We start from the raw sequence: 23,692 nt of genomic DNA, 5'->3' as shown, positions 1-23,692 counted from the left end.
GTACAGGGACTGTGTCCAACCTGATTAGCTAATTGTACCTGATACCTGATTGTATCTACCCCAGTGCTCAGAACAGTGACTGGTACATAGTAAGCACTTTCATTCATTCAATCGCATTTACTGAGCTCTTACTGTGTGCAGAGCACTGTACAAAGCGCTTGCACTGTACTAAGCACTAAAATACAATTTTAAAAACATGATGCTGATGAAGAAGACTTTTAGACTGTGAGCTCACTGTTGGGTAGGGACTGTCTCTATATGTTGCCAACTTGTACTTCCCAAGCGCTTAGTACAGTGCTCTGCACACAGTAAGCGCTCAATAAATACGATTGATGATGATGATGATGATGATGATGATGAAGACGACAGTGGTCTATATAGTGCTCAGGAAGAAATCTTAATCCATCAATTGATGAAATGTATTGAGCGCTCACTTGTGTGCACTGTATTAAGCACCTGGGAGACAGAATTGAAAGACATCTGATAGAATTGGAAGACATGGGGGCTGGTGAGGCCCTGGAAGGGGACAAAGAGGCTCAGACCAAACTCTCCACTGTCCAGCTACTCGGGCACTTGGAAAAAGTGCTCTCCTCTCAGGGATTACGGCACTCTCCAAAGCGCTTAGTACAGTGCTCTGCTGGTCGATTGAGTAAGAGGGTGAGGTGGGAGCACCAGGCCACCCCCAGCCTGTGTGACCCCTGTTTGCTCCCTGGCCAGATCTGCCCCAGAGCTTCAATCCATTAATCAATTGTATTTATTGAGCATTTTCTGGGCACAGAGCACTGTATTAAGCACAGAGGGGAGTAGAATAGAAAATATAACAACAGACACATTCACTACACACAATGAGCTGACAGTTTAAAGGAGGAGACACATTAATATACATAAATAAATGACTAATAAGGACATAAGTGGTGTGGGGCAGAGGGAGGGGTGAAGAAAGGGAGCAAGTCGGGGAGACGTGGAAGGGAGTGGGAGGAAAGCGGGGGCTTAGTCAGGGAAGGCTTCTTGGAGGAGATGGGCCTTCGATAAGGCTTTGAAGGAAAGTCATTGTCCGTGGGATTTGGGGAGGGACAGCATTCCAGGCCAGGGGCAGGACGCGGGTGAGAGGTCAGAGGCGAAATAGACAAGATGGAAGGACAGGGATGATGATGATGATGGCATTTATTCATTCCTTCATTCAATCGTATTTATTGAGCACTTACTGTGTGCAGAGCACTGTACTAAGCGCTTGGGAAGTACAAGTTGGCAACAAATAGAGACGGTCCCTACCCAACAGCAGGCTCACAGCTTAATCATCAATCGTATTTATTGAGCGCTTACTGTGTGCAGAGCACTGTACTAAGCGCTTGGGAAGTACAAATTGGCAACATGTAGAGACAGTCCCTACCCAACAGTGGGCTCACAGTCTAAAATAAGTTTAGTAAGCGCTTACTATGTGCAAAGCACTGTTCTAAGCGCTGGGGAGGATACAAGGTGATTAGGTTGTCCCACAGGGGGCTCACAGTCTTCATCCCCATTTTACAGATGAGGGAACTGAGGAACAGAGAATAATAATAATAATGATGGCATTTGTTAAGCGCTTACTATGTGCAAAGCACTGTTCTAAGCGCTGGGGGGTGGATACAATGTGATCAAGTTGTCCCACGTGGGGCTCACAGTCTTAATCCCCATTTTTACAGATGAGGTAACTGAGGCTCAGAGAAGATAAGATATCTTATCTTATTTTGTTAGTATGTTTGGTTTTGTTCTCTGTCTCCCCCTTTTAGACTGTGAGCCCACTGTTGGGTAAGGACTGTCTCTATATGTTGCCAATTTGTACTTCCCAAGCGCTTAGTCCAGTGCTCTGCACATAGTAAGCGCTCAATAAATACAATTGATGATGATGATGATAAGTGACTTGCCCAAGGTCACACAGCAGACTTGTGGTGGAGACGGGATTCAAACCCATGACCTCTGACTCCAAAGCCCGGGCTCTTTCCACTGAGCCACGAGAGAAGTGAAGTGACTTGCCCAAAGTCACACAGCTGCCAATTGGCAGAGCCGGAATTTGAACCCATGACCTCTGACTCCAAAGCCCGGGCTCTTTCCACTGAGCCACGCTGCTTCTCCATTAGAGGAGCGAAGTATGCAGGCCTTTTATCATCATCATCATCGTCAATCGTATTTATTGAGCGCTTACTATGTGCAGAGCACTGTACTAAGCGCTTGGGAAGTACAAATTGGCAACACATAGAGACAGTCCCTACCCAACAGTGGGCTCACAGTCTAAAAGGGGGAGACAGAGAACAAAACCAAACATACCAACAAAATAAAATAAATAGGATAGATATGTACAAGTAAAATAAATAGAGTAATAAATATGTACAACCATATATACATCGTCGTCAATCGTCAATCGTATTTATTGAGCGCTTACTATGTGCAGAGCACTGTACTAAGTGCTTGGGAAGTACAAATTGGCAACACATAGAGACAGTTCCTACCCAACAGTGGGCTCACAGTCTAAAAGGGGGAGACAGAGAACAAAACCAAACATACCAACAAAATAAAATAAATAGGATAGATATGTACAAGTAAAATAAATAAATATGTACAACCATATATACATATATACAGGTGCTGTGGGGAAGGGAAGGAGGTAAGATGGGGGGATGGAGGGGGGGACGAGAGGGGAGAGGAAGGAAGGGGCTCTGTCTGGGAAGGCCTCCTGGAGGAGGTGAGCTCTCAGCAGGGCCTTTTAGACTGTGAGCCCACTGTTGGGTATTGACTGTCTCTATATGTTGCCAATTTGAACTTCCCAAGCGCTTAGTGCAGTGCTCTGCACATAGTAAGCGCTCAATAAATACGATTGATGATGATGGTCAGAGGAGGAAAGCAGGGAGGTGAGGTAGGAGGGGGCGAGGGGATGGAGGGCTTCAAAGCGGATGGTGAGGAGGGGTTTCTGTTTGATGCGGTACTGAGCGCGGGGCGGCCGGGCCGGGAGGGGTGGGAGCAGACCCCGGGGTGTTGTTATGGACGGTCTCGGGGGGCCAGGGGGGGTCCAGGCCGGAGCTGCCGGGTTGCTCCTCACACTTTCTTTCTCCCGGAGGCCTTGGCCCTGAACCGGTCAGACCTTATAGACCTTATAGACCTTATAGAAGCAGCGTGGCTCAGTGGAAAGAGCCCGGGCTTTGGAGTCAGACGTCGTGGGTCCGAATCCCGGCTCCGCCACAAGTCTGCCGTGTGACCTTGGGCCAGTCACTTAACTTCTCTGAACCTGTTACCTCATCTGTAAAAATGAAGACTGTGAGTCCCACGTGGGACAACTTGATCACATTGTATCCCCCCCCCAGCGCTTAGAACAGTGCTTTGCACATAGTAAGCGCTTAACAAATGCCGTCGTTGTTGTACCTTATAAGGCCACGCGGGATGGAACGGACCACCCCGGCCCACCCCTGCCCGAGTCACCACACGGCAGCAGCAGCCGGAGGGGCGGGATTCCCAAGCGCTTAGTCCAGTGCTCTGCACATAGTAAGCGCTCAATAAATACGATTGATGATGATGATGATGATGATGATGATGATTCCCACCTGGCAATCAATCAATCGTATTTACTGAGCACTTACTGTGTGCAGAGCACTGGACTAAGCGCTTGGGAAGTACAGAGAAGCAGTGTGGCTCAGTGGAAAGAGCGCGGGCTCGGGAGCCAGAGGTCATGGGTTCGAATCCCGGCTCAGCCACTTGTCAGCTGTGTGACCTTGGGCAAGTCACTTAACTTCTCCGGGCCTCAGTTGCCTCATCTGTAAAATGGGGATGAAGACTGTGAGCCCCACGTGGGACAACCTGATCACCTTGTATCCCCCCCAGCGCTTAGAACAGTGCTTTGCACATAGTAAGCGCTTAACAAATACCACCATTATTATTATTATTATTTCAAGCGCTTAGAACAGTGCCCAGCGCTTAGAACAGTGCTTTGCACATAGTAAGCGCTTAATAAATGCCATTATTACTATTACTATTACAAGCTGGCAACATATAGAGACAGTCCCTACCCAACAGTGGGCTCACCGTCTAGAAGTGGGCTCACCGTCTAGAACAGTGGCACTGACCCACCCACTCATCCACATGCGCCCGGGGGTCCCAGGAGCTACAGACCCCACTTTCAAAGCCTTAGTGAAGGCCCTTCTCCTCCAGGAGGCCTTCCCTGACTCAGCCCCCCTTTCCTCTTCTCCCGCTCCCTTCTGCGCCGCCCTGACTTGCTCCCTTTATTCTTCACCCCGCCAGCCCCACATCACTTATGTCCACATAATAATAACAATGATAATAATAATAATAATGATTTGTTAAGCGCTTACTACGTGCAAAGCACTGTTCTACACGCTGGAGGGGATACAAGGTGATAATAATAATAATAATAATAAGGGTGGCATTTGTTAAGCGCTTACTATGTGCAAAGCACTGTTCTAAGCGCTGGGGGGGATACAAGACGATCAAGTTGTCCCACGTGGGGCTCACAGTCTTCATCCCCATTTTTACAGATGAGGTAACTGAGGCTCAGAGAAGTTAAGTGACTTGCCCAAGGTCACACAGCGGACTTGTGGTGGAGCCGGGATTCGAACCCATGACCTCTGACTCCAAAGCCCAGGCTCTTTCCACTGAGCCACGCTGCTTCTCTAGGTGATCAGGTTGTCCCACGTGGGGCTCACATTTTTAATACCCATTAGACAGATGAGATAACCGAGGCACAGAGAAGTTAAGTGACTTGCCCAAAGTCACACAGCTGACAAGCGGCGGAGGCAGGTTTAGAACCCATGACCTCTGACTCCCGAGCCCGGGCTCTTTCCGCTGAGCCACGCTGCTTCCCGTGGGTGCTTGTTTGAAGGTTATTTGTTAAGTCTTTATTATGCTTCAAGCATCATCATCATCATCAATCGTATTTATTGAGCGCTTACTATGTGCAGAGCACTGTACTAAGCGCTTGGGAAGTACAAATTGGCAACATATAGAGACAGTCCCTACCCAACAGTGGGCTCATAGTCTAAAAGGGGGAGACAGAGACCAAACATACTAACAAAATAAAATAAATAGAATAGATATGTACAAATAAATTAAATAAATAGAGTAAAAAAATATGTACAAACATATATACATATATACAGGTGCTGTGGGGAAGGGAGGGAGGTAAGATGGGGGGATGGAGAGGGGGACAAGGGGGAGAGGACTGTTCTAAGCGCCAGGGTAGACACAAGCTAATCAGGTTGGACACAGTCCCTGTCCCATATGGGGCTCATTCGATCAATCATTCATTCAATCGTATTTATTGAGCACTTACTGTGTACACAGCACTGTACTAAGTGCCCGGGAGAGTGCTTCAGAGTCCAGGTTCCAAACAGCTGTCCAAACCAGGAGGAAACAGTGTGGCCTAGTGGAAAAAGCACAGGTTGGGAATCAGGACACCTGGGTTCTAATCCACTTTTTTTATGGCATTTGTTAAGCGCTTATTACATGCCAGGCACAGTACTAAACATAGGGATAGATAATAATAATAATAATAATGATGGCTTTTGTTAAGCGCTTAATATGTGCAAAGCACTGTTCTAAGCGCTGGGGGGGATACAAGGAGATACAAGTTAATCAGAGGTTGTGGGTTCTAATCCCGGCTCCACCACTTGTCTGCTGTGTGACCTTGGGCAAATAATAATAATAATAACAATAATAATAATAACAATGATGACATTTGTTAAGCGCTTACTATGTGCAAAGAACTGTTCTAAGCACTGGGGAGGATACAGGGTGATCACATTGTCCCACGTGGGGCTCACAGTCTTAATGCCCACTTTACAGATGAGGTCACTGAGGCCCAGAGAAGTGAAGTGACTTGCCCAAGGTCTCAAGGCAGGCCAGTGGTGGGCCCAGGATAAGAACCAAGGTCCTTCCGGCTCCCATGCTCTACCCACTAGACCCCGCTGCTTCCCACCTCTGGCCTAGCTGTGGATGACCTTGGGTGGGTCATTTTACTTCTGTGACTCAGTTTCCTCACCTGTAGAATGATGATGACGGTAATTGTTAAGCACTTACTCTGTGCCAAGCACTATTCTACTGGGATCAGGTTGTCCCACGGGGGGCTCGCAGGCTTAATCCCCATTTTACAGATGAGGGAACAGAGGCACAGAGAAGTGAAATGATAAAGAGCTCAGGCTTGGGAGTCAGAGGTTCTAATCCCGGGTCCCCCACATGTCTGCTGTGTCACCTTGGGCAAGTCACTTAACTTCTCTGAGCCTCAGTGACCTCATCTGTAAAATGGGGATTAAAACTGTGAGCCCCACGTGGGACAATGGGATCACCCTGTATCCTCCCCAGCGCTTAGAACAGTTCTTTGCACATAGTAAGCGCTTAACAAATGTCATCATTGTTATTATTATTATTATTATTATTTGCCCAAGGTCACACAGCAGACAAGTGGTGGAGCCGGGATTAGAACCCACAACCTCTGACTCCCAAGCCTGAGCTCTTTCCACTTCAATCCCTGTTCTCCCTCTCCCTTAGCCTGGGAACCCCAGGGGGGACAGGGACTGCATCTGACCTGATGATCTTTGTTTCTACCCCAGCGCTTAATAATAATAATAATAATGGCATTTATTAAGCACTTACTATGTGCAAAGAACTGTTCTAAACGCTGGGGAGGTTACAAGGTGATCAGGTTGTCCCACGGGGGACTCACAGTCTTCATCCCCATTTTACAGATGAGGGACCTGAGGCCCAGAGAAGTGAAGTGACTTGCCCAAAGTCACACAGCTGACAATTAAGAGAAGCAGCGTGGCGCAGTGGAAAGAGCTCGGGCTTTGGAGTCAGAGGTCATGGGTTCAAATCCCGGCTCCACCAATTGTCAGCTGTGAGACTTTGGGCAAGTCACTTCACTTCTCCGGGCCTCAGTTACCACATCTGTAAAATGGGGATTAAGACTGTGAGCCCCGCCATGGGACAACCTGGTCACCTTGTAACCTCCCCAGCGCTTAGAACAGTGCTCTGCACATAGTAAGTGCTTAATAAATGCCATCTTTTTTTTTTTTATAATTGGCAGAGGCGGGATTTGAACCCATGACCTCTGACTCCAAAGCCCGTGGTCTTTCCACTGAGCCACGCTGCTTAGCACAGTGCTCGGCATGGAGGAGCACTGTACAAATACCACAGTTATTATGGGCTACCCCACCCAACGCAAACATTGTTGCCCACTGGCCTCAGCCCCCATGGGCCATCCCACTCCCCTCCACACCCAACACCACCATAGCGGGGTGAAAAATGGTAGTGGGTGGGGAAGGGGAACCAGGAAAGGCGGGGGCCCTGGGATGCCCCATGCCAGCCCCCGGTGTGGCCTAGTGGCTACAGCCAGGCCTAGAAGTCAAAGGACCTGGGTTCTAATCCCTCCTCTGCCAACAACTTGCTGTGTAGCCTCAGGCAAGTTGCTTTGCTTCTCTGTGCCTCGGTTCCCTCATAATAATAATGATGGCATTTATTAAGCGCTTACTATGTGCAAAGCACTGTTCTAAGCGCTGGGAAGGTTACAATGTGATCAGGTTGTCCCACAGGGGGGCTCACAGTCTTAATCCCCATTTTACAGATGAGGTAACTGAGGCACAGAGAAGTGAGGTGACTTGCCCAAAGTCACCCAGCTGACAATTGGCGGAGCTGGGATTTGAACCCATGACCTCTGACTCCAAAGCCCGGGCTCTTTCCACTGAGGATTAAGCGTGGATAAGGCCCCGAGAAGGTCCTGGGTTCTAATCCTGGCTCCGCCACTTGTCTGCTCTGTGACCTAGGGCAAGTCACTTCACGTCTCTATGCCTCAGTTCCCTCATCTGTAAAATGGGGATTAAGACTATGAGCCCAGTGTGGGACAGGGACTGGATCCATCCTGATTAATCTGTATCTACCCCAGCGCTTAGAACAGTGCCTGGCACATAAAAAGCACTTAATACTAATGATAATTGTTTGCTGGGTGACCTTGGGCAAGTCACTTTGCTTCTCTGTGCCTCAGTTTCCTCAACTGTAAAAGGGTGATTCAATATCCGTTCTCCTTCCTAGTTCGAACTGTGAGCCCCATGTGGGACAGGGACTGTGTCCAACCTGTACGTATCCCAGCCACCTAGAACAGTGTTTGACACATAGTAAGTGCTTGCGTGACGTTGGGCAAGTCACTTCACTTCTCTGGGCCTCAGTTGTCTCGTCTGGAAAACGGGGATTAAAGCCCACCTCCTCCTCCTTAGACCTTGAGGCCCAGGTGGAACGGGCTGTGTCCAACCTGATTGACACGTCCCCACTCCAGCGCTTAGAACAGTGCTTGGCATATAGTATGCGCTTAATTGTGCTTAATAAGTACCACAACCGTTCATTATTATTCCTGTTTCCTGTATATTATTATTGCATATTGTATAATTGTATATTATTATGTAGGAGAAGCAGCGTGTCTCCGTGGAAGCAGCCCGGGCTTTGGAGTCAGAGGTCATGGGTTCAAATCCCAGCTCCGCCAATTGTCAGCTGTGTGACTTTGGGCAAGTCACTTAACTTCTCCGGGCCTCAGTTACCTCATCTGTAAAATGGGGATTAAGACTGTGAGCCCTCCTTGGGACAACCTGATCACCTTGTAACCTCCCCAGCGCTTAGAACAGTGCGTTGCACATAGTAAGCGCTTAATAAATGCCATCATTATTATTATTATTATTATATATTATTCCTGTATATATGTATATATGTTTGTACATATTTATTACTCTATTTATTTTACCTGTACATATCTATTCTATTTATTTTATTTTGTTAGTATGTTTAGTTTTGTTCTCTGTCTCCCCCTTTCAGACTGTGAGCCCGCTGTTGGGTAGGGACTGTCTCTATATGTTGCCAACTTGGACTTCCCAAGCGCTTAGTCCAGTGCTCTGCGCACAGTAAGCGCTCAATAAATACGATTGATTGATTAACAAGTACCATAAAACAAAAAAAACAAACTGACTGGGTGCTGACAGAGTCCGTGGATGGGTGGGTCATCGCCCTGTGGGTAGGGGGGTCCACAAAGGCCCCCTCTCCCATTTCCAGAGAGGAAGCGGGTAGGGGGGAGGCGGAGCGGGGCGGGTCAGAGCCGGGAAGGAGGACGTCTGGTTTGTTTTGCACTGGATTTTTCCATGAAATGTCTGCCAAGCCGTCTTGGTCCCGGGACTTGGGAAACTTTGGAAGAGGGTCAGGCTGGGGAGGGGGCAGGGAGAGGTTCTCCCAGCGGGAGAACCCAAACTGAGCTCCCTCCAACCCCTGCAGAAGCCCCTCGGGGAGCATTAATAATAATAATAATAATAATGTTGGCATTTGTTAAGCGCTTACTATGTGCAAAGCACTGTCCTAAGCGCTGGGGGGGGATACAAAGTGACCAGGTTGTCCCATGTGGGGTTCACAGTCTTAATCCCCATTTTACAGATCATCATCATCATCAATCGTATTTACTGAGCGCTTACTGTGTGCAGAGCACTGTACTAAGCGCTTGGGAAGTACAAATTGGCAACATAAAGAGACAGTCCCTGCCCAACAGTGGGCTCACAGTCTAAACGGGGAGACGGAGAAAAAAACCAAACATACTAACAAAATAAAATAAATAGAATAGATATGTACAAGTAAAATAGAGTAATAAATATGTACAAACAAATATACAGGTGCTGTGGTAACTGAGGCTCAGAGAAGTGAAGTGACTTGCCCAAGGTCACACAGCAGACATGTGGCGGAGCCGGGATTCGAACCCACGACCTCTGACTCCAAATCCCGTCCTCTTTCCACTGAGCCACGCTGCTTCTCTATTGACGATGGTATTTGTTAAGCGCTTACTATGTGCAAAGCACTGTTCTAAGCGCTAGGGAGGTTACAAGGTGATCAGGTTGTCCCATGGGGGGCTCACAGTTTTAATCCCCATTTTACAGATGAGGTAACTGAGGCACAGAGAAGTTAAGTGACTTGCCCAAAGTCACACAGCTGACAGGTGGTGGAGCCGGGATTCGAACCCATGACCTCTGACTCCAAATCCCGTGCTCTTTCCACTGAGCCACGCTGCTTCTCTATTGGTTGTGGGGGGGACACGCAGACATTGAGGGGGCCTCACACCCCCCCCCCGATGGTCTGCAGACCTGAACCCCAGCCCCCCTGTATCCCAGGCCCGGGGTTTTCTGGGATGAGGGACCCTCCCCCTCAATTTCCCACCCCAGAAGGGCCCCGGGACATGGAGGGGACTGGCCAGGGCATTTAAGGGGGGCTGCTTCGCCTCATCTTAGTGCAGCTGGGAAGATTCACAGTTGCCCCAGCACACCCTGGGCCATGAACCCAGGTGTCCTTTTCACAGGGAGGGAAATGGCAGGGGGAACGGATCACCCATAGCTGTGTGACCTTGGGCAAGTCACTTAACTTCTCTGTGCCTCAGTTCCCTCACCTGTAAAATGGGGATTGACTGTGAGCCCCACGGGGGACAACCTGATCACCTTGTAACCTCACAGTGCTTTGCACATAGCGCTTAATAAATGCCATCAGTATTATTATTATTATTATAAAGAGCTCACCTCCTCCAAGAGGCCTTCCTAGACTGAGCCCCCTTTTTTCTCTCCTCCTCCCCATCCCCCCGCCCTACCTCCTTCCCTTCCCCACAGCACCTGTATATATGTTTGTACAGATTTATTTTACTTGTACATATTTACTTCTAGACTGTGAGCCCACTGTTGAGTAGGGACCGTCTCTATATGTTGCCAACTTGTACTTCCCAAGCGCTTAGTCCAGTGCTCTGCACACAGTAAGTGCTCAATAAATACGATTGACTGATTGATTTACTACTCTATTTATTTTGTTAATGATGTGCATCTAGCTTTATTTCTATTTGTTCTGACGACTTGACACCCGTCCACATGTTTTGTTGTCTGTCTCCCGCTTCTAGACTGTGAGCCCGTTGTTGGGTAGGGACCGTCTCTATATGTTGCCGACTTGGACTTCCCAAGCGCTTAGTACAGTGCTCTGCACACTGTAAGCGCTCAATAAATACGATTGAATGAATGAAATGAATGACACCAACCCCTCATCCCTGCTGACCAGGCCTGGGTGGGCTCCGCCTGGGGGGTCTCAGCCTTCCACCACTCCAAAGCTCAGGTTGAACTCATTCATTCACTCATTCATTCAATCGTATTTATTGAGCGCTTATTATGTGCAGAGCACTGTACTAAGCGCTTGGGAAGTACAAGTCGGCAACATATAGAGACAGTCCCTACCCAACAACGGGCTCACATTCATTCATTAATTCATTCATTCAATCAATCGTATTTATTGAGCGCTTACTGTGTGCAGAACACTGGACTAAGCACTTGGGAAGTACAAGTCGGCAACATATAGAGACGGTCCCTACCCAACAACGGGCTCACATTCATTCATTAATTCATTCATTCAATCAATCGTATTTATTGAGCGCTTACTGTGTGCAGAGCACTGGACTAAGCGCTTGGGAAGTACAAGTCGGCAACATATAGACACGGTCCCTCGGTCCCTACCCAACAACGGGCTCACAGTCTAGAAGGGGGAGACAGACAACAGAGCAAAACACGTACACAGGTGTCAAAATCGTCAGAACAAATAGAATTTAAGCTATATGCACATCATTAACAAAATAAATAGAATAGTAAATATGTACAAGTAAAATAGAGTAATAAATCTGTACAAATATATATACAAGTGCTGTGAGGAGGGGAAGGGGGTGGGGCGGGGGGGGATGGGGAGGAGGGGAGGAAAAAGGGGGCTCAGTCTGGGAAGACCTCCTGGAGGAGGTGAGCTCTCAGGAGGGCTTTGAAGGGAGGAAGAGAGCTAACTTGGCGGATGTGTGGAGGGAAGACATTCCAGGCCAGGGGAAGGACGTGGGCCGGGGGTCGATGGCGGGACAGGCGAGAAGGAGGCCCAGTGAGAGGGTAGCAGCACCAGGAGCGGAGGGCGCAGGCTGGGTTGGAGAAGGAGAGAAGGGAGGTGAAGTAAGAGGGGGTGAGGGGATGGACAGCCTTGAAGCCCAGGGTGAGGAGTTTTTGCTTGATAAGGGGCTCTTGGACAGCCCACCCTCATCCCTCATGGAAGCAGCGTGGCTCAGTGGAAAGAGCCCGGGCTTTGGAGTCCAAGGTCAGGGGTTCGAATACCGGCTCTGCCACATCATCATCATCATCATCAATCGTATTTATTGAGCGCTTACTATGTGCAGAGCACTGTACTAAGCGCTTGGGAAGTACAAATTGGCAACATATAGAGACAGTCCCTACCCAACAGTGGGCTCACAGTCTAAAAGGGGAAGACAGAGAACAAAACCAAACATACTAACAAAATAAAATAAATAGAATAGATATGTACAAGTAAAATAAATAGAGTAATAAATATGTACAAACATATATACATATATACAGGTGCTGTGGGGAAGGGAAGGAGGTAAGAAGGGGGGATGGAGAGGGGGACGAGGGGGAGAGGAAGGAAGGGGCTCAGTCTGGGAAGGCCTCCTGGAGGAGGTGAGATCTCAATAGGGCCTTGAAGGGAGGAAGAGAGCTAGCTTGGCGGATGGGCAGAGGGAGGGCATTCCAGGCCCGGGGGAGGACGTGGGCCGGGGCTGTGTGACCTTGGGCAAGTCACTTCACTTCTCTGGGCCTCAGTTCCCTCATCTGTAAAATGGGGATTAAGAGTGTAAGCCCCCCGTGGGACAACCTGATCCCCTTGTAACCTCCCCAGCGCTTAGAACAGTGCTTTGCACATAGTAAGCGCTTAATAAATAACATCATTATTGTTATTATTATTATTATTATTATCCCCTCTGAAACAGGAAGTTGGAAGCAAGTCCCCTCCTCCATCTCCCTGCCCATCGTGGCAAAAGTGGATTTCCCCAGCCTAGAAGAAGCTGCCCCTGGAGCAGGAAATGAAATTGGAACCGCAGGGCAAGGCCCCCTCCCCACTGCCATCCCCTCCCCTCCCTGGGTGTGCCTGCCCTGAAGCCCCCACTTGTATCCCCCCAAACCCTCCAGCTTCCAAGAAAGGTGTCTGGGCAGCAGGAAATCAATCAATCAGCGGTACTTATTGAGCGCTTACTCTGTGCAGAGCCCTCTAAAACCCAGGGCCTCCATGAAAATAGTTACTTTGGCTCTTCCTGGAGATCCAATATAGTTGGGGGATTGGGAGGGGTCTCCGTGGACTCATCTCCTCAAGCATAGGCCCCCCTCATGGCCTAGTGGAAGGAGGCCAGGCCTAGGAGTCAGAAGGACCTGGGTTCTAATCCCGCTCTGCACCTTGCCTGCTGTGTGACCTTGGACAAGTCCCTTCACTTCTCTGGGCCTCACTTTCCTCAGCTGCAAAATGGGGATGAAGTCTGTGAGCTCTATGTGGGACAGAGACTTTGTCTAACCCGATTATCAGTGCTTGGCACATAGTAAGCGCTTAACAAATCCACAATTTTTTTTTCTCTCAGATTTTAGGATGCATCTCTACACACACACGCACACACACATATACTCTTTCACCCCTCACATCCAATCCGTCATCAAAACCTGCCGGTCTCACCTCCGCAACATCGCCAAGCTCCACCCTTTCCTCTCCATCCAAACCACTACCTTGCTGGTTCAATCTCTCATCCTATCCCGACTGGATTACTACATCAGCTCAATAAATACGATTGATTGACTGATTGATTGATCAGCCTCCTCTCTGATCTCCCATCCTCCTGTCTCTCCCCACTTCAGTCTATACTTTCATTCATTCATTCAGTCGTATTTATTGAGGACTTATTGTGTGCAGAGCACTGTACACTTGGGAAGTACAAGCTGGCAACATACAGAGACGGTCCCTACCCAACAGCGGGCTCACAGTCTAGAAGGGGGAGACAGACAACAAAACATATTAACAAAATAAAATAAATAGAATAAATATGTACAAGTAAAATAGAGTAATAAATATGTACAAACATATATGCATATATACAGGTACTGTGGGGAGGGGAAGGAGGTAAGGCGGGGGGGATGGGGAGGGGGAGAGGAAGGAGGGGGCTCAGTCTGGGAAGGCCTCCTGGAGGAGGTGAGCTCTCAGTAGGGCTTTGAAGGGAGGAAGAGAGCTAGCTTGGCGGATGTGCGGAGGGAGGGCATTCCGGGCCAGGGGGAGGACGTGGAATACTTCACGCTGCTGCCCGGACCATCTTTGTGCAGAAACACTCTGGGCATGTTACTCCCCTCCTCATAAATCTCCAGTGGCTGCCTGTCAACATACGCATCATGCAAAAACTCCTCACTCTTGGCTTCAAGGTTCTCCATCCCCTCGCCCCCTCTCACCTCACCTCCTTTCTCTCCTTCTCCAGCCCAGCCCGCACCCTCCGCTTTTCTGGTGCCGCTAACCTCTCACTGGGCCTCGTTCTCGCCCGTCCCGCCGTCGACCCCCGGCCCACATCCTCCCCCTAGTCTGGAATGCCCACCCTCCGCACATCCGCCAAGCTCGCTCTCTTCCTCCCTTCAAAGCCCTACTGAGAGCTCATCTCCTCCAAGAGGCCTTCCCAGACTGAGCCCCCTTTTCCCTCTCCTCCTCCCCATCCCTCTCGCCCTACCTCCTTCCCCTCCCCACAGCAACTGTATATATGTTTGTACAGATTTATTACTCTATTTATTTTACTTGTACATATTTACTATTCTATTTATTTTGTTAATGATGTGCATCTGTTCTGATGACTTGAAACCCGTCCACATGTTTTGTTTTGTTGTCTGTCTCCCCCATCTAGACTGTGAGCCCATTGTCGGGTAGGGACCGCCTCTAAATGTTGTCAACTTGTACTTCCCAATCGCTTAGTCCAGTGCTCTGCACACAGTAAGTGCTCAATAAATATGATTGAATGAATGAGTGAATGAATATACACACACGAACACAGGTGACTACGCCAGAAGACCCCAGACACACATACCTTCATTTGACATATCAATCTGTCAATGGTAGTTCTTGGGCGTTTACTATGTGCAGAGCACTGTGCTGAGTGCTTGGGAGAAGCCAATAGCGTTAGTGGATACTCTCCCTGCCCCCAAGGAGTTTAACAGTCTACTGTGTGCTGAGCACTTGGGAGAGTCCAATAAAGTTAGCAGACAGGATCCCTGCCCTCAAGGAGATTGCGTGTGTATGCCGAGCACTGTACTGAGCTCTTGGGAGAGTCCAGTAGAGTTAGTAGTCCCAATCATTCATTCATTCAGTCATATTTACTGAGCACTTACTGTGTGCAGAGCACTGTACTAAGCGCCTGGGAAGGTACAGTACAACAATAAACAGTGACATTCCCTACCCACAACAAACTCACTGTCTAGAGACTGAGGGTCTTTAGAGGGTCCGGATCCTGAGGGTCTGGTCCCCAGAGGGGCCAGACAGCGAAAGCAGCGCTGTAGCCTAGTGGCTAGAGCCCGGGCCTGAAGTTAGAAGACCCTGGGTTCTAATCCTGCCTCTGCTGCTTGTCTGCTGTGTGACCTCGGGCAAATCGCTTCGCTTCCCTGGGCCTCAGTTCCCTCATCTGTAAAATGGGGAATAAGACTGTGAGTCCCATGTAAAATAAAAATAATTTTGGTATTTGTTAAGCGCTATGTGCCAAGCACTGTTCTAAGCGCTGGGGTAGATCCAAGGTAATCAGTTTGTCCCACGTGAGGCTTATAGTCTTCATCCCCATTTGACAGGTGAGGCCACTGAGGCACAGAGAAATTAAGTGACTTGCCCAAGATCACACAGCAGACAAGTGGCAGAGCTGGAATTAGAACCCATGACCTAACTGTACTTGACAAGTGCTTAGTACAGTGCTCTGCACACAGTAAGCGCTCAATAAATATGATTGAATGAATGAATGAATGACTTCTGACTCTGCCCAAGCCCATGCTCTTTCCACTAAGCCACGCTGCTTCTCGTAGAACAGGGACTGTGTCCAATCAATCAATCAATCAATCAATCATATTTATTGAGCGCTTACTGTGTGCAGAGCACTGTACTAAGCGCTTGGGAAATACAAGTTGGCAACATATAGAGACAGTCCCTACCCAACATTGGGCTCACAGTCTAGAAGCAACTTGATTAGCTTGCATCTATCCCAGCGCTTAGAACAGCGCTTGACACATAATAAGCGCTTAACAAATACCATCATTATTATTATTATTATTATTCCCAGCAGAAGAGAAGACCGGTCAGCATCACAGCCACGGCCACCTTTGATTTGGGGATTGTAATGGGTGCCCTGCAGCCACCAACTGTCTGTCAATCAGCGGCACTCATTCATTCATTCAATCGTATTTATTGAGCGCTTACTGTATGCAGAGCACTGTACTAAGCGCTTGGGAAGTACAAGTTGGCAACATGTAGAGACGGTCCCTACCCAACAACGGGCTCACAGTCTTGAGCACTTACTTCGTGCAGAGCGCTGTACTAAGCACTCGGGAGAGGACAATTCTACAGAATTAGCAGAAGAGAAGCAGTGTGGCTTAGCGGAAAGAGCCTGGGCTTGGGAGTCAGAGGTCGTGGGTTTTAATCCTGACTTGTCAGCTGGGCGACTTTGGGCAAGTCACTTCACTTCTCTGGGCCTCACTGACCTCATCTGGAAAATGGGGATTAAGACTGTGAGCCCCACCGGGGACAACCTGATAACCTCGTATCTCCCCCACTGCACAGAACAATGCTTGGCACATAGTAAGCGCTTAACAAGTACCATCATTATTATTCCCTGCCCAAATTGAGCATACCGTCTAGAGGTCTGTCATCATCATCATCAATTGTATTTATTGAGCGCTTACTGTGTGCAGAGCACTGTACTAAGCGCTTGGGAAGTACAAGTTGGCAACATCTAGAGACAGTCCCTACCCAACAGTGGGCTCACAGTCTAAAAGGGGGAGACAGAGAACAAAACCAAGCATGCTAACAAAATAAAATAAATAGAATAGATGTGTACAAGTGAAATAAATAAATAAATAGAGTAATAAATATGTACAAACATATATACATTTACATGTATACAATTATACAAAGTACAATTAGGTCATGGGTTCTAATTCCAGCTCTGCCACTTGTCTGCTGTATATACGTTCAAGCGAGGTGGCCGATCAGACTGCACCCCAAACCCTGAGTCGGCCCCCCTGGCCCCCACATCTGGCTACCCCTGCTGCCCTTCCTCCACCCCAGGTTCTCAGAACAAGGAGGGGAAGGGGTGGAGGCGGGGGGAGCCTAAGGAGGATCCCTGTCGGAGAAGGATTTTGCGGGAAGGAAATTAATCATCATCAATCATCATCAATCGTATTTATTGAGCGCTTACTATGTGCAGAGCACTGGACTAAGCGCTTGGGAAGTACAAATTGGCAACATATAGAGACAGTCCCTACCCAACAGTGGGCTCACAGTCTAAAATGGGGAGACAGAGAACAAAACCAAACATACTAACAAAATAAAATAAATAGAATAGATACGTACAAATAAATTAGAGTAAAAAAAATATGTACAAACATATACACATATATACAGGTGCTGTGGGGAAGGGAGGGAGGTAAGATGGGGGGATGGAGAGGGGTTAATCAGCTGTTCTTCACGGCCCCTCAGACATGGCCCATTCAAACCGGGGAAAAAATGAACAGAAATAAGATAATAATAATAATAGTATTTGCTAAGCGCTTACTATGTGTCAAGCACTGTTCTAAGCGCTGGGGGAGATACAAGCTAATTAGGCCGGACACAGTCCCGGTCCCACATGGGGCTCACGGTCTCCATCCCCATTTGCCAAGTGAGGGAACTGAGGTGTAGAGAAGTGACGTGACTTGCCCAAGGTCACCCAGCAGACAAGTGGCAGAGCTGGGATTAGAACCCAGGTCCTTCGGACACCCAGGCCCGGGCTCTACCCGTTAGGCCACGCTGCTTCTGAGGATTACATTACATTACAAGCGCTTAGTACAGTGCTCTGCACACAGTAAGCGCTCAATAAATACGATTGATGATTACATACAGGGTGTGCTCTGGGACCTCCCAAAGGGAAGAGAGAGAAAGGGGGGCCAACTTTGGCAGCTTCATCGTTCCCCCGTCCAGAGGTGGGGGGCTGGCTGAAATAACCTCACAAACCTCCCCCCGCCCGCCTCTGAGAGGTTTGGGGTGGTCGAGAGAAGAGAAGGTTAAAGGGGAAGGGGGGTGTCTGTGAGGGATGGGGAGGGAGGTTTCTGCTGGGAGTTGGGGGGTCAGCCGCAGGGTGAGACAGAGATTTGGGGGGAGGCGAGGCTGAGCAGGCGGGAAGAAGTCTCTCTCTGTCTCTCTGTGTCTCTGCCTCTCCGTCTTCTTTTTGTGTGAACTGGGCCTATGGGAATATTTATCCTGGCTGCGTGGCCCTCCTCCCCTGCACAGCACACTTTGGACCCAAGCAATGAAAACCAGATATTTCCTTTACACACACAAACACTCTCTCTCTCTCTCTCTCTCTCTCTGAAAAACAAAGATCCATTCCACAGGCATGCGTCTGCACACACACACACACACACACACACACACACACACACACACACACACACACACAGAGCAGTCATATTAACCCCAACGCTACCCTTTCAAAACACACACACACACACACACACACACACACCAATCATATGAACCCCAACACTGCCCTTTCAAAACATACAGACACCTCCCCAGTCACATCAACCCCAACATTATTCTATAAACATAATAGAATAGAATAATATTCTATTATTCTCCCCCTCGTCCCCCTCTCCATCCCCCCATCTTACCTCCTTCCCTTCCCCATAGCACCTGTATATATGTAGATATGGTTGTACATATTTATTACTCTATTTATTTATTTATTTTACTTGTACATTTCTATCCTATTTTATTTTGTTGGTATGTTTGGTTCTGTTCTCTGTCTCCCCCTTTTAGACTGTGAGCCCACTGTTGGGTAGGGACTGTCTCTGTGTGTTGCCAATTTGTACTTCCCAAGCGCTTAGTACAGTGCTCTGCACATAGTAAGCGCTCAATAAATACAATTGATTGATTGATTGATTGATATAAACACCCACACACACACACACTTACCCCCCCGCCCCCATCCTCTCGGTGTACAGAGCACGGTCTTGGAAGTCAGAGGTCATGGGTTCTAATCCCGGCTCCCCCACTGGTCTGCTGTGTGACCTTGGGCAAGTCACTTCACTTCTCTGAGCCTCAGTTCCCTCATCTGTAAAATGGGGATTAAGACTGTGAGCCCCACGTGGGACAACGTGATCACCTTGTATCCCCCAGAGATTAGAACAGTGCTTTGCACATAGTAAGTGCTTAACAAATGCCATTATTATTATCCTCCCTTCCACACCCCAGCAAGTAGTCCAGGACTGGCCAGAACTACCAAAGAACAGTGCTTTGCACATAGTAAGCACTTAACAAATGTCAATTATTATTATTATTATTATTATTATTATTATTATTATTATTATTATTATTACCCCGGCCCGCAGGCTCATTTCTTTTGGGTCTTGGCTAATGGGTCCAGGCCAGACAGAGGTCTGGCACCATCTCCTCCCACCCCCCTCATCAAGTATTTCCTGAGGAATCTCCACTTCCATCTCCCATTTTCTCTCTGGAAAATGGCCCGTTGCCCCCCACCAGTCCTGGGGTGGGCAGGGAGGGAAAAGAGGGGCAGGGAGGTCAGAGCCTGGCCCCCTCACCCCCTGGGGCAGATTGCGGGCAACATCATCATCATCATCAATCGTATTTATTGAGCGCTTACTGTGTGCAGAGCACTGTACTAAGCGCTTGGGAAGTACAAGCTGGCAACATATAGAGACAGTCCCTACCCAACAGTGGGCTCACAGTCCCCACCCCACCCGGAGAAGCAGCATGGCCTAGCGGAAAGAGCCCAGGCCTGGACGTCAGAGGACATGGGTTCTAATCCTGGCTCTGCCACCCATCTGCTGTGTGACCTTGGGTAAGTCCCTTCACTTCTCTGGGCCTCAGTTCCCTCACCTGTAAAACAGGGATGAAGACTGTGAGCCCCATGTAGGACAGGGACTGTGTCTAACCCGACTACCTTGTATCCACCTCAGTGCTTAGAACAGTCCCTGGCACATAGTAAGCGCTTAATACCATCATGACTACAGTCAAAGTGGACAGGGAAAAATGCCTCATCATCAATCGTATTTATTGAGCGCTTACTGTGTGCAGAGCACTGTACTAAGCGCTTGGGAAGTACAAGTTGGCAACATATAGAGACAGTCCCTACCCAACAGTGGGCTCATTCTACAGATGAGGAAACTGAGCTCTCAGACTCGCCCAAGGCCACCCAGCAGGCAAGCAGCAGGGCAGGAATTCGAACCCACATCTCCTGACTCCCAGCCTTAGGGCTCTCTCTGCCAGAGCGCACCCCTTCTTGGCGGCCCACCCCCATCCCAGAGGGTCTTGTGATGTAACTGGTGATCCGTCTTCCCTGAAATTCAACTCCGAAGTTGCAAGAAGAAAGGAAACTACGAGACTTGTCTGGTACAGCCCCCGTGTCCGGACACACAAACACACACAACACACACACATGCACACATTTCCTGACTGGATGAGGCCACCACAGGTCAGGAAGTGAGGGGGCCGATCAGCTGATGATGCCCCCCCTTCCTCCTGCTGGGGCAGAGATAAGGGCGGTGGGGATGGGGGGCAAGGGTGTGGAGAGGGAAGCTAAAACAAGGCAGTTCCTCAAATAAACCACCATCCTGCAATTCCTCCATAATAATAATGTTGGTATTTGTTAAGCGCTTACTCTGTGCAAAGCACTGTTCTAAGCGCTGGGGGAGATACAAAGTAATCAGGTTGTCCCACAAGGGGCTCACAGTCTTCATCCCCATTTTCCAGATGAGGGAACTGAGGCCCAGAGAAGTGAAGTGACTTGCCCAAGGTCACACAGCTGACAAGTGGTGGAGCTGGGATTGGAACCCACGGCCTCTGACTCCAAAGTCAATCACTCAGACTCCGGGCTCAATCAATCAGTCGTATTTATTGAGCGCTTACTGTGTGCAGAGCACTGTACTAAGCGCTTGGGAAGCACAAGTTGGCTTGGCACAGAGTAAGCGCTCAACAAATACTATCCTAATTATTACAATTCAGCGACAAAGAGAGCCGACCCCTACCACCAAGGGGCTCCCAGTCTTCATCCCCATTTTCCAGATGAGGGAACTGAGGCCCAGAGAAGTGAAATGACTTCTTCAACTTCCCCCAACCCTCACAAGCCCCCCGCTTTCCCGGCTTCAGCGTCTCTCAGGCTCCCCCAGAGAAAGGACAGTGTGAGAGACAGTTGGAACCGGGGCGTGCACTACATCATCATCATCAATCGTATTTATTGAGCGCTTACTATGTGCAGAGCACTGTACTAAGCGCTTGGGAAGTACAAATTGGCAACATATAGAGACAGTCCCTACCCAACGGTGGGCTCACAGTCTAAAAGGGGGAGACAGAGAACAAAACCAAACATACTAACAAAATAAAATAGATAGATATGTACAAGTAAAATAAATAAATAAATAGAGTAAGAAATATGTACAAACATATATACATCTACACTGTAGATGGAAAGCTAGACTATAGACTGGATGCCAGACTGTAAGCTCGCCTCTAGCTCCTTGTGGGCAGGGAACATGTCTACCAACTCTGTATCTGTAATTTATTTATTTCTATCATTATTAGATTATAATTAATTTTATATTATATATTAATAATAATGGTAATGGCATTAGTTATGCACTTACTATGTGCCAGGCCCCGTACTAAGCTCTGGGATGGATACAAGCAAATCAGACTGGACGCAGTCCCTTGTCCCACAAGAGGCTCACAATCTCAGTCCCCATTTTACACACACACTTGCTGTGTGACCTTGGGTAAGTTGCTTCACTTCTCACACTTACTTGCTGTGTGACCTTGGGCAAGTTGCTTCACTTCTCTGGGTCTCAGTTTCATCATCGGTTAGAAATGGACATTCAATCCCTGTCCTCCCTCCTACTTAGGCTGTGAGCCCCATTTGGGACAGGAACTGTGACAGACCTGATTAGCTTGCATCTAGTGCAGGGCTTAATAATAATAATAATAATAATGGCATTTATTAAGCGCTTACTATGTGCAGAGCACTGTTCTAAGCGCTGGGGAGATTACAAGATGATCAGGTTGTCCCACAGAGGGCTCACAGTCTTCATCCCCATTTTACAGATGAGGTAACTGAGGCCCAGAGAAGTGAAGTGACTTGCCCAAAGTCACCCAGCTGACAATTGGCAGAGCGGGGATTTGAACCCATGACCTCTGACTCCAAAGACCGTGCTCTTTCCATTGAGCCATGCTGCTTCTCCAAGTATAATTCATTCAATCGTATTTATTGAGTGTCTACTGTGTGCATAGAACTGTAATAATAATAATAGTGGTATTTGTTAAGTGCTTACTATGTGCCAAGCACTGTTCTAAGCACTGGGGTAGATATATGGTAATCAGGTTGTCCCACGTGGGGCTCACCATCTTAATCCCCATTTTACAGATGAGGGAACTGAGGCCCAGAGAAGTTAAGTGGCTTGCCCAAGGTCACACAGCAGACAAGTGGCAGAGCCGGGATTAGAACCCAGGTCCTCTGACTCCCAAGCCCCTGCTCTTTCCACTAAGCCATACTGCTTCTCTAATGTGTGCAAAGCACTGTACTAAATGCTTGGGAAAGTACATACACATTAAGACATGTACATGTCCTACACATGTACATATTTATTACTCTATTTATTTATTATTTATTTATTATTACTCTATTTATTTACACCTGTATATAAGTTTGTACATATTTATTACTCTATTTATTTATTTTACCTGTACATATCTATTCTATTTATTTTATTTTGTTAGTATGTTTGGTTTTGTTCTCTGTCCCCCTTTTAGACTGTGAGCCCACTGGTGGGTAGGGACTGTCTCTAGATGTTGCCAACTTGTACTTCCCAAGCGCTTAGTACAGTGCTCTGCACACAGGAAGCGCTCAATAAATACGATTGATTGATTGATTGATTGATTAAGGGACACAAGTCCCTGACCACAACGAGGAGCAGCAGCGTGGCTTAATAGAGTCAGAGGCCGTTTCTCTAGCCACGCTGCTTCTCTAAGCGTTTAGGAGAGTATGACATAACACAAGACACATTCCCTGCCCAAAAAAGTACACATGCTTGGCACATTGTAAGTGTTATTGTTTATTTTATAGTACTCTCTTCCAAGCGCTTAATTCAGTACTCAGCACACAGTAAGCACTCAATAAATAAGACTGACTTTAAACAAATACCGTTATTATTATACATGAAATCATCATAATCATAATCCGAAGGACAGAGAGAAGGCAATTTATCTACAGTTTACAGATGAGGAAATCGAGGTCCAGAGAGTTTTAGTGACTTCCCCAAGATCACGGGGTGAGCCCACTGTTGGGTAGGGACCGTCTCTATATGTTGCCAACTTGTACTTCCCAAGCGCTTAGTACAGTGCTCTGCACACAGTAAGCGCTCAATAAATACGATTGATGATGATGACCGGGATGACAACCTAGGTCTCAGGACTCCCAGTATTTGTTAAATGCTTACTAAGTGCCAGACACTGCACTGAGCACTGAGGTCGGTAGAAAACTAAATCAGGTTGAACAGAGTTTGAGTCCCACATGGAGTTCACAGCC

At 48.0% G+C, this 23,692-nt stretch overlaps 1 protein-coding gene across 2 annotated transcripts in view; it reads right to left on the bottom strand.

Moving 5' to 3' along the window:
- The window catches only part of TSPAN4 (tetraspanin 4), a 96,930-nt gene that overhangs the window by 66,807 nt on the left and 6,431 nt on the right, over positions 1-23,692 (bottom strand). For both annotated transcript variants that reach the window (XM_038764645.1, XM_038764646.1), the window contains exon 2: positions 5,315-5,404. The gene's annotated coding sequence lies outside the window, so the exon portion shown is untranslated. The remainder of the gene's footprint in view (positions 1-5,314; positions 5,405-23,692) is intronic.

Source organism: Tachyglossus aculeatus, chromosome 22 (assembly GCF_015852505.1).
Source record: "Tachyglossus aculeatus isolate mTacAcu1 chromosome 22, mTacAcu1.pri, whole genome shotgun sequence".
Lineage (NCBI taxonomy): Eukaryota > Metazoa > Chordata > Mammalia > Monotremata > Tachyglossidae > Tachyglossus > Tachyglossus aculeatus.
This window is presented reverse-complemented; position numbering and strand designations above follow the sequence as displayed.